Source organism: Macaca mulatta, chromosome 6 (assembly GCF_049350105.2).
Source record: "Macaca mulatta isolate MMU2019108-1 chromosome 6, T2T-MMU8v2.0, whole genome shotgun sequence".
Classification (NCBI taxonomy): Eukaryota; Metazoa; Chordata; class Mammalia; order Primates; family Cercopithecidae; genus Macaca; species Macaca mulatta.
The window spans coordinates 87,499,741-87,513,865 of record NC_133411.1 but is presented as its reverse complement, the minus strand read 5'-3'; the positions used below and the strand labels follow the sequence as shown (position 1 = coordinate 87,513,865).

Genomic DNA, 14,125 nt, shown 5'->3' with positions numbered 1-14,125 from the left:
TGGGCCTGGAAACGCAGGTCCGGAAACCACCTGCAGAAAGGGGATAGTTCTGGCCAGGAACAAGACAAAAACTGTGGAAGGATGCAGTGTGGCCCCCAGCACAGGCTTAGGAGCAACACATTGTCCACTGATGATGTCAGAATCCTCCAAGGGAGAGACGCTATTGTGAGATGAGTCTATTTTACCAAAATTGTATTGACTTCACTCAACATGTTCATAAATAATTAGGAAAATCAGCATTTTCCCTGGATCGGTTGGGAAAAACAAAACAAAACAAAACAAAAACCTCCTAAAGTAATTATAAGTCAGACAGTGAGAGATTGCCCCAGACTAGGTAATTTTTTTTGAGACAGGGTCTCACTCTGTCACCCAGGCTGGAGTACAATGGCATGATCATGGCTCACTGCAGTCTCAACCTCCTGGGCTCAAGGGATTCCCCCCACCTCGGCCTCCCAAGTAGCTGGGACTACAGGCACATGCTACCATGCCCAGCTAATTTTTAAGATATTTTTTAGAGATGGGGCTCTCTCTCTGCTGCCCAGGCTGGTCTCCAACACCTGGGCTCAAGCAATCCACCTGCCTTGGCCTCCCGAAATGCTGGGATTACAGATGTGAGCCGCCACACCGGGCCACATTTTAACTACTTTATTATCTCATTTAATCATCAATAGCAATCCTGCAACATAGTTACTATCATGATTTCCATTTTGCATGTGGGGAAAATCTAGGTATCTTATCCAAGGTCACACAGTTAGCAAGTGGTAGGCCCAGGACTTAGATCCAGGCTAAACTCTTGGCTAAAGCCTGAGTTTTTAATTGCTATAACCACTCAGCCTCTTGCGAAAAAGCAACTATCGGGCCGGGCACGGTGGCTCATGCCAGTAATCCCAGCACTTTGGGAGGCTGAGGCGGGTGGATCTACCTGAGGTCAGGTGTTCAAGACCAGCCTGACCAACATGGTGAAACCCCATCTCTATTAAAACATACAAAAATTAGCTAGGCATGGTGGTGGGCGCCTGTAATCCCAGCTACTCAGGAGGCTGAGGCAGGAGAATCACTTGAACACAGGAGGTGGAGGTTGCAGTGAGCCGAGGTCGTGCCATTGCACTCCAGCCTGGGTGACAGAGCGAGACTCCCATCTCAAAAAAAAAAAAAAAAAAAAAAAAAAAAGCAGCTATCAGTGAATTAGTGGCTGCTGGCTTGGGGAAGGGTAGGCTGAAATGTCAAACAGTTGCTGAGCCTGGAACTATTTCCCTTCACTGATGACCATTTGAGACAGGGATCTGGAAACCGAGGTTTCCAGTCTGAATAAACTAGTTTGCATTAATAAGGCTAGATCATATACCAGAAAAATCATCTGCAAAGCAATAAATCAGATTTCCTAGCACTTTAAAACGAATCCCTGTTGATAGCTTAGGCATTTTGGAAATGATATTCATTCTTGCAGGAGAGCAGGGTAGTAATTAGTAATTTACTATACATGGCCAAGGGAACTCTAGGACATTGGGAAAATCTGATTCAATAAATGCAGTTTGAGGCTAAAGAGAATTATGAGAGTAATTTTCTCAGTGTAATAAGTACAGCATATTCCTGATGGTGGCCAGAGGTTTTAAAAGGAAAGTGGAAATGCTGCAGAGCGGATTAAAATCACACGAATAATTTTAAAATCTGGAACAAAGAGCTTAGAAAGAAGGACTCAGGATGTGTTGAGCTCAGAAATAAGAGGTGGGGGTTTAACTTAATGATTTTCAAGAAAATGAAAAGCATACTACGGTTTTCCGTCTTCTCTGACGACACAAGATGAAGAATTTAAATTGTGGTGTAGAATTAGGTTAGATTCGGGCCAGTTTGTAAAGTGGGAAGCTGAGGCAAAGGTACCCAATGATCATGATATATGCAAATCAGCCTTGACAGGTCTGGGGTACACAGGTTTGCATTCCTCATGTTCACGAACTGGAGACAACCTCCTAAACCAAGGTGCTTTTCAGCTCTTCTGAGGAGAGGAAACCTTATTCAAAACTTTAACGTTGAAACCCTATTCCAGGGGAGATTGTGCTGGCTAAAACCTGGGATGGGAGGCTCTGCAGGGTACCTGCTCACCTTGCCCACCGGCCACCACCCCTGGGCTGCCGGCGTGGGCGCTACCTTGGGGCAACAGGGACTCTGAATCAGGGCTTCTCACTGGAAAAGTGAAAGGACGGGGTTTTCTGGCATTTTCCATTGCCTAACTACAAAAATATTTTCAAAGCCTCATTGTTCACACAATGAAAAAGAACATTCTAATACAAAAACATAAGGAAGGGCAGTAAGTTTGGAATTAAACCCTACAAAGCAATACAGCAGTAATTCTAAACTTTCCAATACACGTTCAACACTTACTAGTCATTAACAATTCATCAGCTTCTTGAATCTTCAAAGAGGAACAGAATGTAGAGAAAATATATGCCTGACAATCATCTAGGGACTTACATTTCAGGTGGTAAAACCCACAGGCAGTTAAACCCCAAAACTGGTAAGCTCTGTGCCCTGCTCCTGGTCAGCCCTCAAACGTTTGTTGAATGAATGCATAAAAGTCCATGGGGGAGAATACTTGACTTTGACACAAGTGGTAACAAGCTACCTAAGTTTTAAACTGGTGGTTTGGGAAATTAGTTTAGCAGATGTGAAGTGGGAGGCTCCTGGGAGAAGGCACAGTGAAAATGTGGAAGATATGTTAGAACAAAAATAACTGGGAAGAGGCAAATGGCAATGAATGACACTCATTCAGTGAGAAGGAAAAAACCATCTAGAAAACTATTTATTTGATCATTTGCTGACAAATGATTCTGCATTTGAATGACTTGCTAAAATTCAGCCCCTAGTTCTGAACAGCTGTGCACACAAGAATCTTTAAATACTGCCCCACAGCCCCGGAATCAGATCACTTCCAAGCTTACATCTTTACGCCCCAAAAGGGAATCAGTCAGTTTAAAAAGCATTTACCAGAAAAAGAGAGAATCTTTTTTTTTTTTTTTTTTCCCGGATGCTGTGTTTTCCATTAAGTAGGTGGTAAATTTATATGGGTTGTCGTTTTCAAGAAAATGACAAAGACCAGAGGGAAAAAGAAAAGTCTGGAAGGGCATCCTTTTATTGCTGATATTTACAACTATATTCAACTTTCTTAGTTAAATAATGCCCCTTGCCAACAAAATTATCTTTAATATAACTAGACAGTAGTCTATTAGTTATACTTTTGTTTTTACCCTGATCCATAGGAGGGGAAAAGACTGATAAAGAAAGCTGGTGGTGCATCCTTCCTTCCCCAAGGAGAAGATGCACTCCGAGTTACAGGAAGTAGCATCTTTGACATTCAACCAAGGAGATACAATGCAAAGAGATTGGGAGCTATAAGTTAGTGACATCTGAGAGCAGAGTGGAGAGGAGAGTAACACAAAGAGAAAGGCAACAGGCAAGGCAGAGCCGTGGGGCCCTGAGAACCAGTTGATACACAAGTGTTAAGTCAGCTCTTGACATCCTGAGGCAGCTCTGAAGTGATGGAGAACACTGGTCCAGGCCTGGTCGGATAAACAAGGACCAGGTGATGTCAGGATCATCGTTCCCCATGCTGAAGATTGCATGCCACAGTCTCCAGAAATGCTTCCAAGGTCCAAGAGTGATTACAAGAGTGGGGAGACAAATGAGGAAAAATAAGGGCTCTCCGTGGCACTTGCATCAGAAAATCCTTACAACAGAGAAAAGAAGCTATCGAAGCACATAAAATTCCATCAACGAAATCCATCCGCAAAGAGTTAAGGAATCGCACTAGTTCAATGGGGAAAACGTTTCTGTTTCGGCAGCTAATGAAAATGGAAAATCGGTGCCACTGAAGACACGCTTCCTAAAAGCTTAAATCTAGCTTATGCTAGCTTAATAAATCCTGCTGTAAATGTCTCACTGTAAGGAGAGTTTAAAAGATAACAATAGAGATGTATAAAAGATAAGAAAAAACTTTGGTAAGTAGTTCAAGGAACTAGGATTTTCTTACTTGGTTGGTTGTTTGCCTGGACCAGAGAAAAAGAGAGAATAAAAATCTATCTTTGGAATTAAAGAAAAGAAAATCCATACTTATCAGATAATAGTTTTGTACATTTCATATTTTCCAGAGAGATATGACAAATAATTCATTTGTGCATTCTAACTCCACACAGATAATTTTGCCAATTTTACAAATGTGGAAACTAGCAAGCTAACAATGGAATCCAAACTAGTGTGCAAGTTTCCAGGTTTCTCTCCTCATCTGAGACCTTTTTGACCCAGGAATCTCTGAAGAACTAAAGTGAAATGTGACGCCTAAGGCATCTGTTCTGAGGGGAGAGGGAGAGGGCAGTGGTCAGTAAAAGATCACAGCAGGATCCAGCACTGCCATAAAGATAAGGGTCAGCCTATGTGTCCAGGAAATCAGAAGAACTCAAAAGGAACTGAAGTTGCTGGACTATTTAAATTAAATGGAGCATTCTCTATTTCATTTCGGCTGCTGTCATGGCAAATCTGTTTGTGAACAAACACTGGTGTGTGCCTGGTGGATGTTTCGGATCTCTTGGCTGAGATACGCAGAGGCTGACAGTGTGTCGACAGCTAGAAGTGAATGGGTGCTGAAGAATAATAAAAGGGTGAGACCGACATAAAAAGTATGTCAGGCGCAGTGGCTCACGCCTGTAATCCCAGCACTTTGGGAGGTTGAGGCAAGTGGATCACAAGGTCAGGAGTTCGAGACCAGCCTGGTCAATATGGTGAAACCCCATCTCTACTAAAAATACAAAAAAATTAGCTTGGCGTGGTGGCACATGCCTGTAACCCCAGCTACTTGGGAGGCTGAGGCAGGAGAATTGCTTGAACCCGGGAGGTATAGGTTGCAGTGAACCAAGATCGTGCCACTGCACTCCAGCCTGGAGAAACAGTGAGACTCTGTCTCCAAAAAAAAAAAAAAAAAAAAAAAAAGTATATAGGCCATCAGTTATCCTCTGGCATGGTGATTGTGTAAAATCATTTGTGGCTGGGCACAGTGGCTCATGCCTGTAATCCCAGCACTTTGGGAGGTGGAGGTAGAAGGATCACTTGAGGCAAGGGGTAGGTAAAGTCTATAGTGAGCTACAGTCGCACCACTGTCTTCCAGCCTGGGTGACAGAACAAGACCCCATCTCTGGCAAAAAAAAAAAAACAAAAAAAAAAACAAAAAAAAAAACAGAAACACACATGCAAAAACAACAAAAAAAAACATAAAACACCATTTGCAAGGTTGAAGCAGTAGACAGCTCATTAGTCATTTAAAAACATTTCATAGCTGCTAGCATCTCACATTGAGACTAAATTTTATCTTCTTATTCCTGGTATCCCCATCAGTCCCACCAGCTGGGGACACGCCCAGGAGCCTCGTGGCACTCTGTGGCCCCTGAGCAGTGGGCAGCATCTCACCCATTTGTTAAGGTGGGATGTCTGGGGTCTTGAGGCTTCAAGAACAGCGAGGGTTTCCTGGCCCTTCACCGCAGGCAGCTCTAACTGTACCTCCTGCAGGCAGGTGGCCTGGGGAGGCCGGCAAGGGCGGCTACTGTCACCATCTCAGCCTGGGAGGTGCTGCACTGGTTGTCAGCAGAGGCACAGCACTCCTCCCTGCACCAGCCTTTAGCAAGTACAAATCATTTAAGCAACACAAAATAGACTCAGGGTCAAAAGCAACTTTCCTAAGGAAAGACTGAGAAACAGGGAAAGCATTGGCAGTGTTGACATGTGCTATTCTCGCTGTCCTGAGTCAGAAGCAGGTTTTTATGTTTCACATTTTGAGCGGTCTACATCTCAACAGTTGGCCTGCAAGATGGAGAGGCTGCAAGATTGGGGGTTCCCGGAAAAAATGGTGCAGCCAGACGGTGCAGACTGAAACCTGCTGCTGCCATTTGCTATGGGTGGAACCTCAGGGAAATGGTTCAGTCTGAGCTTCCATCTCCCCATCTGTAAAGCAGTGGTAATAACAATATCGACCTCCTCTCCCTCAAATGAGTGGAGTCACGGTAGGTGACTTAATATTTGAAAACAAAACAGTGTCTGACATAAAGTAAGTGATACAGTATGTTATTTTTTAAAATTGGGGTTCTGTCATTCAGAATCCGTCCTTGCAGAGGAAACTACCTTCATTCTAAGAATCAGGTTCTCAAGTCACCCATAAAAGATCATATGCCCCGTATCATAACTAAACCAATACCAAACTTCAGCTGCTCCTAGATGACTTCTATGCAATTCAATGCTTCCTCCTCCTTGTTCAGAGTCCTAGTGACACACTTTTCCACGGGAAGTCTCATCCAGCCATGGTGAAGGCTCAGGGAAAGGGGCTTATAAAGTCTTGAACGTCTTCAGGAAGTGGGGACAGGAAGCGCCATTCCCAGCGGAGGCATCTTCCTCCTGCAAAGAGCTCAAAGCTCAGGGCCCCATATGCTGAGACTGCCTTGCAGATGGAAGAGAAGATCTGTTCTTTAAGGGCAGAGACCGGGCTGGGAGTGTGACGGAAAAGTACCCTGTGGCTGACTGGCACGAGCCCAGATGGACGAGGAGGGCAGGGATGGAAGCAGGCCAGGAGCCATCAGGAGAGGTGACAGCAGCAGGCCAGGAGCGTCAGGAGAGGTGACAGCAGCTGCCTGCTCAATAGCCGGTTGTTTCTTTCGCTTCTCGTTCTCCCGCCCACACCGAAAATTCTGTGCTGTGTTTGTCCTGGCCCAACTTCCATTTCAGATTTGGAACAATGAACGAACCTCAACTCAGTGCTCTAATTCAACACTGAGTTTTGTGTTTCACTAGGCAATGCCAAATAATAAACAAAAAAAATTTAGAAGGGGCCCCTGTCATCTGTCAAAATAAGAAATGGAAGAGACAAAGTGTGTCCACTCACATTTTGGGAAATCTGATCCCTGAGACCTTGAACGCACTAAGTAGAGGCCATCACACCGGCACGCACTTTTCCACCGTAACGAGTCAGAGTCCCCACTTTACCTCGGACCTGGGACTGCAGGTCCAAAACCTAAACTCTGTGGCGCAGACGGATGCTCCCTGGTTGTCCTTTACTGGGAAACAGCCATTGTCTTCTCTGAGATAACACCGACTCTGAGGATATGTAAAGGTTTTGCTTTCCTCGCCACAAACCTAACATAGGTGTGCCCCCTTCAGCAGACTTATTGCTGGAGCCATCGTGGAGACCACCTGGCCGGGTTCTTGTTTCAGAGGAAGGGGGCTCTGTGGGAGACCGGAAGGAATTTTGACAGCTGGGTCTGTTTCCAGCTTTTGAGTGGTCTAGAACTGTGCTGTTTATACTGTAACCATCAGTCACCTGTGACTATTAACATTTAATTCAATTAAATAACATTAAAACTCCAGCTTTTTAGCCACGCTAGCTACATTCCAAGTGATCAATTAGCCGCATGTGGCTAGAGGCTGCTGTACTGGGCACCATGATATAGAACATTTCCACCATCACAGCAAGTTTACCCGGGCAATGCTGACTGAACCCCTCTGAGACTTACGTGGTTCACTGGTCACATGGGGGTAACAGCATTTGGCCTGCTTGAAGGTCTGGGTTTGGACCAGATGCCGCTTTAACACGGTTATCTCTATCAAGAGCAGCATCCGCAGTGCTTTGAGCCTCCATCTGTAATGGCTACTCTGTATGTTTTAACTCACATAATCCTCACCCTCCCACAGAGGAAAAAGTGGCATTAATCCCCATTTCTACAGATGAAGAGCTGGAGGCCTGGAGGAGCGAAATTGTTTGCTCAGAAAAGCCAATAAATGCTGGAGCCGGGATTTCCATCACGATCACCCTAACTTCACAGCTCCAACAGGATTCGAAGCCCCCCAGCTCTGAGATCTCTGCTACAAAGACACATTAGGACTGAGTTTTAACTCCTACTGTGATTTTTGGAGATGTAAAAACTCTCACCTCAGCTGCTATGAGTGACTAGAGTGGGGTTGTGAGATCCGCTAAATCCTGTCTTCTACCTGAGACTATATTTATTTGTTAATGGTGTTATGAAAGTGTTAGGGTATATTTTCACGAGAGTGATAAGGACTCTGTTTTGCGTGCGTGCGCATGTGTGTGTCTGTGTTTATAGGATAAAGTATATATAAAACCCTCTTATAATGGAAAATGAGTGTATATATGTAAAACATACCATAAGCAATGCTAAATGTAAATACTAAAACTAACAGAGCACAGGGTAACACTCAGGAAGAGGGGCAGAGACTTGGGGGCCCTCCTCAGGTGCTGGCAATGTCCCAGATCTTGACCTGGGTGGCAGTTATATGGGCGTCTACACAGGCAGAAAGTCACTGACCTACACACTGAAGTTTAGTGTCCTTTATATGCGGTATGTGATATTTCAATAAAAATGCCAAAAAGCATATCAACTGAAATGTAAACTCAAGTTATTCATTATTAGCTAAATATGTGTCTCTTTGTTCACCATAAAATGAATGTAAGAGAACTGGAGCGAGTTAGAAATACAACAGCTGAGCTATTTTGATAGATTTTGTGAAATTGCTCTCCCAAGGGACCCTAGACTCCCTGTATCGTAAGTAATAATGGAATCATCAAACAGCATTACTGCTTCTTGCCAGTCCCAGTAAATCAGTTGATAGTCTATCCTTCCCAACCTGGCACGAAGTTCTGGGCAGGCACCAAAGTCTTTCAGTACTTTTTAGTTACAAGAATGATGTCATTTCAACAGTCAAAATGTCTAGTCCAGTATATTCTTCAAAACCTCAGTCCAGCCTCCCTCCAGCCTTGGTGTGTGGGCTGCTTCCAGCCTAGTGGCCTGCATAGGAGACCCTTTCTGATGTCCCCACCACCTCTCCACTAGTGGGCTATTGCTTCTGGTACTGCAGCTCACCAGGGGAAAGCAATAATTTAGTGTGAAAGTGCAGGGGGAGCCCAGTCCTGGCTCTCTCTAGATGTGGCAGGTGGACAGTGGCCAGTGGCCAGCTTTTCCTGTGTGGGCCTTGGTGAGCCTTTGGAGACCTCTCTGTGGGAGACTTAGGGCCAGCTCCCCTGACCCTGGCAATGTCTGTCCTCCTGTGAGTCACTTTCAACTCCCTCAGGCCCTGGGCTGCCAGTGGTCCACTTCACCCAGCGTCTGTCTACGCATCACCCCTCCAGGACATCCTCTTGGGCAGGATGCAGGGCCATCCAGATTGGACTCCCCATGGACCCACCTGGTTCACTGAAACACATATGAATGCAGCTCACTCCTAGCATCCACCACTCTTCACTTTGCTCAGCGAGCACCTTTCACCTTAACAGGAGAGGCTAGCTGGGTGGTTTCCTTGAAACATTTCTCATGTGGCTGGAAGTGAAAAGGAGGCATCTCCCTGCCTTCCCCATGGTGGTAGAGAACTTACACAGATGGCTGTCTCTGGAAATTACCCTCTCCTTGACCTCCCCTGCCTCAACTTCCCACAGGTGAGTGATCACAACTGCTAGCAGGATTGATTTCACGAGCTCTTAGCTGGTTTTGCTTAGGTGGCCTAGCCACTCCATTAAGGCCATGCAGGCTGTTGCTGCTACCTATTGTACCTGCCCCTGTGCCTTTGGTCCTCTGCCTGAATGTCAGAAACAACCTGAAGAATTCAGTTTAACAGCCGGCCACACATGTAATTATGTTAAGTCCATTGACTGTTAGTGGGTATTTTCCCAGTGGCTTTTCCCAACGGCTGAAGGCCCCTTGAGGTCAGAGACTGCATGGATCTTGTTCACGCCCACACCTATCCCAATGTCTGGAACATTCTGGTGCCCAATTCTTATTAGTGAATGAATCAAGGAGGTGAGAAAACAGAAAAAGGAGTAGCAGTGTTCCTCTGTAAACTCCTTTGGGGAGGAGATTTTTATGTAGGTAGGTCATTTTTGTCTGATCTCATGTTTTAAAAACATTCCCCTAAGCCTACAATTAAGAAAATACATGACTGTTTCATTCTCGGCCACTTGTCATTCAGACAGGACCCAGAGCCTGATGGAGCTAGTGGTAACCTGCAGACACAGCTGCGGCTCTTTTACCAGCATCGCTCATGGTCTGTGAAATTCCTCCAATAAATGGACAGAGCATCTCTTCAGAATTGGTTGGTCAATATGATAATTGAGGAAAACCAAAATTGCCATAGATCATACATGAAAGGCCTTCTACAGAGGCTTGTGCAGAGATCTGAAACGTCTATAGTCAGACCCCAGCCATCTGTCTGTGCACAGAGGACAAAAGCAATCATGGGAGCATTTGGTTAATAGTACTACAGATCTGACACCTGCAGGGACCTGGGAATTGTGTAAATGATATGTAAGGTCTCCCAGCAGGAGATGCTCAAGACGCATGTAGACCTCTAATGAAAACACTTCCCTTACTTAGACTGCCTAAACACACAGCCCTGATTTCTGACCCATCAGTGGTTATAGTCTCGTCTGGGCTGACTTTGGAAACTTTAAAGGCTAGAAAATGACCTCCAGGAGAGAATGAACAATGGAAACATTGAACTATAAGCTCAATTTGACAAGTATTTACTGGGCATCTGCCATGTGTTCAGCATTACAGAACTATGTGAAAGGAGACACAAAGATGAATGAGACAAGCAAGGAGCTTACAGGCTGGTTGTAGGGTGGTGAAATGTGCATCTCTCCTGTCCACGGCTGAAAGGGATTTCATCACACACATCAATATCATGCTTTAGGCTTAATTCAACATCATCTTTAACTTCATCACATCCTTGGGAGAGGTAAAGCAGGGATGGTTGTTCTCATTTTCAGAAGAGGAAACTAACACCCGAAGAGGTAGAGAGACCAGCTTGGGGCCCCACAGGGGCTACAGTGGCAGAGCTGGAGTAACAACACTGGTCCCCTGACTCTGGGCTGCTGCTCCCTCTGCTGATGGATAGACAAGGCACGTGGGAGAAATCGAACTTGGGCCTGTGGCTTCACTTTCAGCTTAAAAGGCAACAAATGAGTGAGAAGGTGTAACAAAATGAGGAGCAATAGGCCAGAAGGTATTCACATATGAAGATTTTTAAAACCCCCTAAAAATGGAACATCCTAGCCTCTCCAAATATTAACTAAAGAAAAAACTAGAAGCCTCCAGGAGAAGAAATGCTATCCTAGCACCACCCGGGGTAGAGTTAGGAGGTGACATCCTGGGGCATTCTTATTTCTCTGGAGAACAAACCCCTACCCCCATACTTCTGCAACCTTTAATTCTCCTGAACAAAGGTCAGGGTAGTATCTGCCAATATTAGTTACCTTTGATGAGAAATGAGAAATAAATACATGATGTCTAATACTCTGTGGTAGCCTTGATTCTCTAGATTATTTGTGGGTGAATCTACAGCTTGGTTGATGTAGATCTACAGCTTTTCTGTGTCTAGAAATCGAAGTGGCCTCTCTGGGTAGCCGTGTGAGAAAAAATGTAATTGTTACCATGCTTAGCTGTAGTTTTGAGATGAGTACAACTTCCTACTCATTTTTTAAAAGCTACTGATTCAAAATAATCAGGTTGCCACAATAATGCTATATTCTCCCTTAAATGGACTCAGCTAGTACAAAGTGAATCAGATAATTACAAATCATCTTATCCAAGCCCTTCACTTTGTGAGGTGAAAACCAAAGACAACGAGGGTGAGGGTTGGTTGACAGTTGGATTATGGCCCAGGTTTTCAGACCAGCAGTCCCATCTATAGCTAGATGCTGCCTTGGGAGAGTAAAGACCTGCAGATAAACTTGGATAAAGATACCAAGATGGGCTGTTACTCTTAAAGCACCATAACAGTCAGCTTGCTTAAGCTCCATGAAGCCAGGGCCACCTTCACATCTTCTGAATGAAATGGCCCAGGCTAGGCCCACAGTTGGTGAGAGGAGGCAGTACGCACACAATGAGGCCCCGAGACCGTGAGCTGAGAGCAGCTCTATTTGAACCATTCACCAATCCATCACCAACAGCCTGCCTTGACTTGCACAAACCGTCCAATGTGGAGGCCAGATGATTACCAGGCAGCCACAAGTGAGTCAGTAAAAGGAAGAAAGGGAATCTGGACGCTCTAGCCAGCAAGAAAGAAAAAAAAAATGCCCTAAAACAATTCTCAATAAGTGGAAATTTCACAGAAATGTCCTGCACATGGTTGTGTACTTATACAGAGAGGATGAGGAAGGTGACAGGAGATGCACATGACGAGGTTACACCAGGGCATTGATAGCCCGCCATTAAGCCGTGAGGCCCACTCACGCATGCAGGGAAGGTAAGGAAAGACCCTGTGGGAAGAACTTCCTTGGGCACATCAGTGAACGAAATAGCCAGGGTTTGTATTTTACCCAGTGGTGAGGTCAGAAGAGAAGACTGGATCCCTGAGCTACTTACATCACTCACCTATGCCCCTGCTGGAGGGAGAGCCTGAGGAGCTGGGATCCCTCTAACTGGAACTGGAGATGGACAAGCTTGCTCATGTATAGGCACAGCTGCAGTCACTCAGGTCGCAAAGCATCTGAACTGTATAAACAATTCAGCTGCCAAATCAGGTGGCAAAGCTTACTGTAAAACTATTATAAACGAGGGCTTCTGTACACTAATCTCTCCCCATCTATGAATTTTCTTTACCAAAAATAAAAAACTCCCAGCATACTGCCATTTGCTTTGTGGTACTTTTGTAGCTACTGTAAAAATTATATGTGGATTGGGAGGGATTCCTGTTTGAGATAATTAGAAAAAGAGGGCACGGGGGATTGAGAAAAGGGAAGTAAGGTGGATAGGGAAGCAAGGCTGCAGGGCTCTGGGGAGAAGATTTGGAAGGGAGGAGGGGAGCTGAGGCCAGGGGAGAGAACCAGCTCAGCCTTGTTGATCGAAGCTACTTTGCATCTTAGAAACCACTGTGGGCCCCAGGAATTAAATGTCAAAATTCTTGAGAAAAAAATCAGAGAAGAATAAGATGGACCATGATACAGTGGAAAAATTGTAAATACTAAAACTCATTATACTGTTTTATCTGCATTGAGGCAAAATGGATTTACCAGCAGCTCACTGAGACTACGGGGAAAAGAGACTAGACATTTCTCATGTGCTAAGGATGGTTCTTGGAATTTGAATCATATAGGATTAAATTTTTTTAAATTTAAGATGTGTAAGACGGAATGTTTACATTATTTAGTATGCTATGTTTATTACTTTATTTTAATTAATATTTAAGATTTTTTATGGGCTTACTTGTGGTGAGGTTTAAATGCCACTTTTCCTAATTAGTAAATTATCTTACCACGGAGGTTTCAGGAGCCTGCCCTCATGGTGACCCTATTGAATGGACTGTCATTACTGAGGACCATGCAGCAGACACGTGATGGCCTCTGTGAATATAGTGGCAAAAACTGCAATTACTTTGGCACCAACCTAATAATAAAGACCTGGGAATACCTCCCCCTGGGAGTGTCATTTATAACACATGATTCTCATTAGCGGACTGACAACTTTGATTATATTTCTTTTAATGTATGCCGCACATGTTCTGCTGTGAGGCAGGGCCCATTCTCTCTCTCAAACGCTCCTTGCAGGGTGCCAGGCAGGTGGGTGTCCAGGAGGACCTGCCTGGTATGTGGCAGTGGGTAAGAAAAGCATTATGCATGCATCACATCAGGGGGGCAAAGTGGCACCTGACTTGTTTTGTGAAAGGGGAATAAATTCTACAAACGTGCACTGAGAACACATAAACAGATAACAAGTGGGTGTCCTGTCAGTGTAACACAATTTAAAAACAGCATTGGGAACCAAAACATCAAAGGGTATGAGGCAAAATATCTCCAGAATCAGGCCCAGAAAGCACTCCCTGACCAGATCCCAGAGTGTTATTTACTTCCAGGGGGCACCGTGAGGTTTGCGTCTAGTTGGGTGCGGGGCGGGGATACCACTGCAGCTGGCAGCCTCTCAAGCATAACTCCACTTACAGAGAAGACCCTGTGAAAGGTGCTCCCAGGGTAGGTGGCACAGGACAGTGGCCTTGCTGTGGCTCAGGTGCCCATGGGTGAGTGCTGTTTCCTCAGAAGATGTGGGGACAGGGGAGCCCCGTGTCACTGTGTCATGTCATTTGCAGATCTGAA

At 44.9% G+C, this 14,125-nt stretch overlaps 1 protein-coding gene across 4 annotated transcripts in view; it reads right to left on the bottom strand.

The window, feature by feature from the left end:
• RASGRF2 (Ras protein specific guanine nucleotide releasing factor 2) overlaps positions 1–14,125 on the bottom strand; it is a 264,596-nt gene that overhangs the window by 35,156 nt on the left and 215,315 nt on the right. The window lies entirely within an intron of this gene.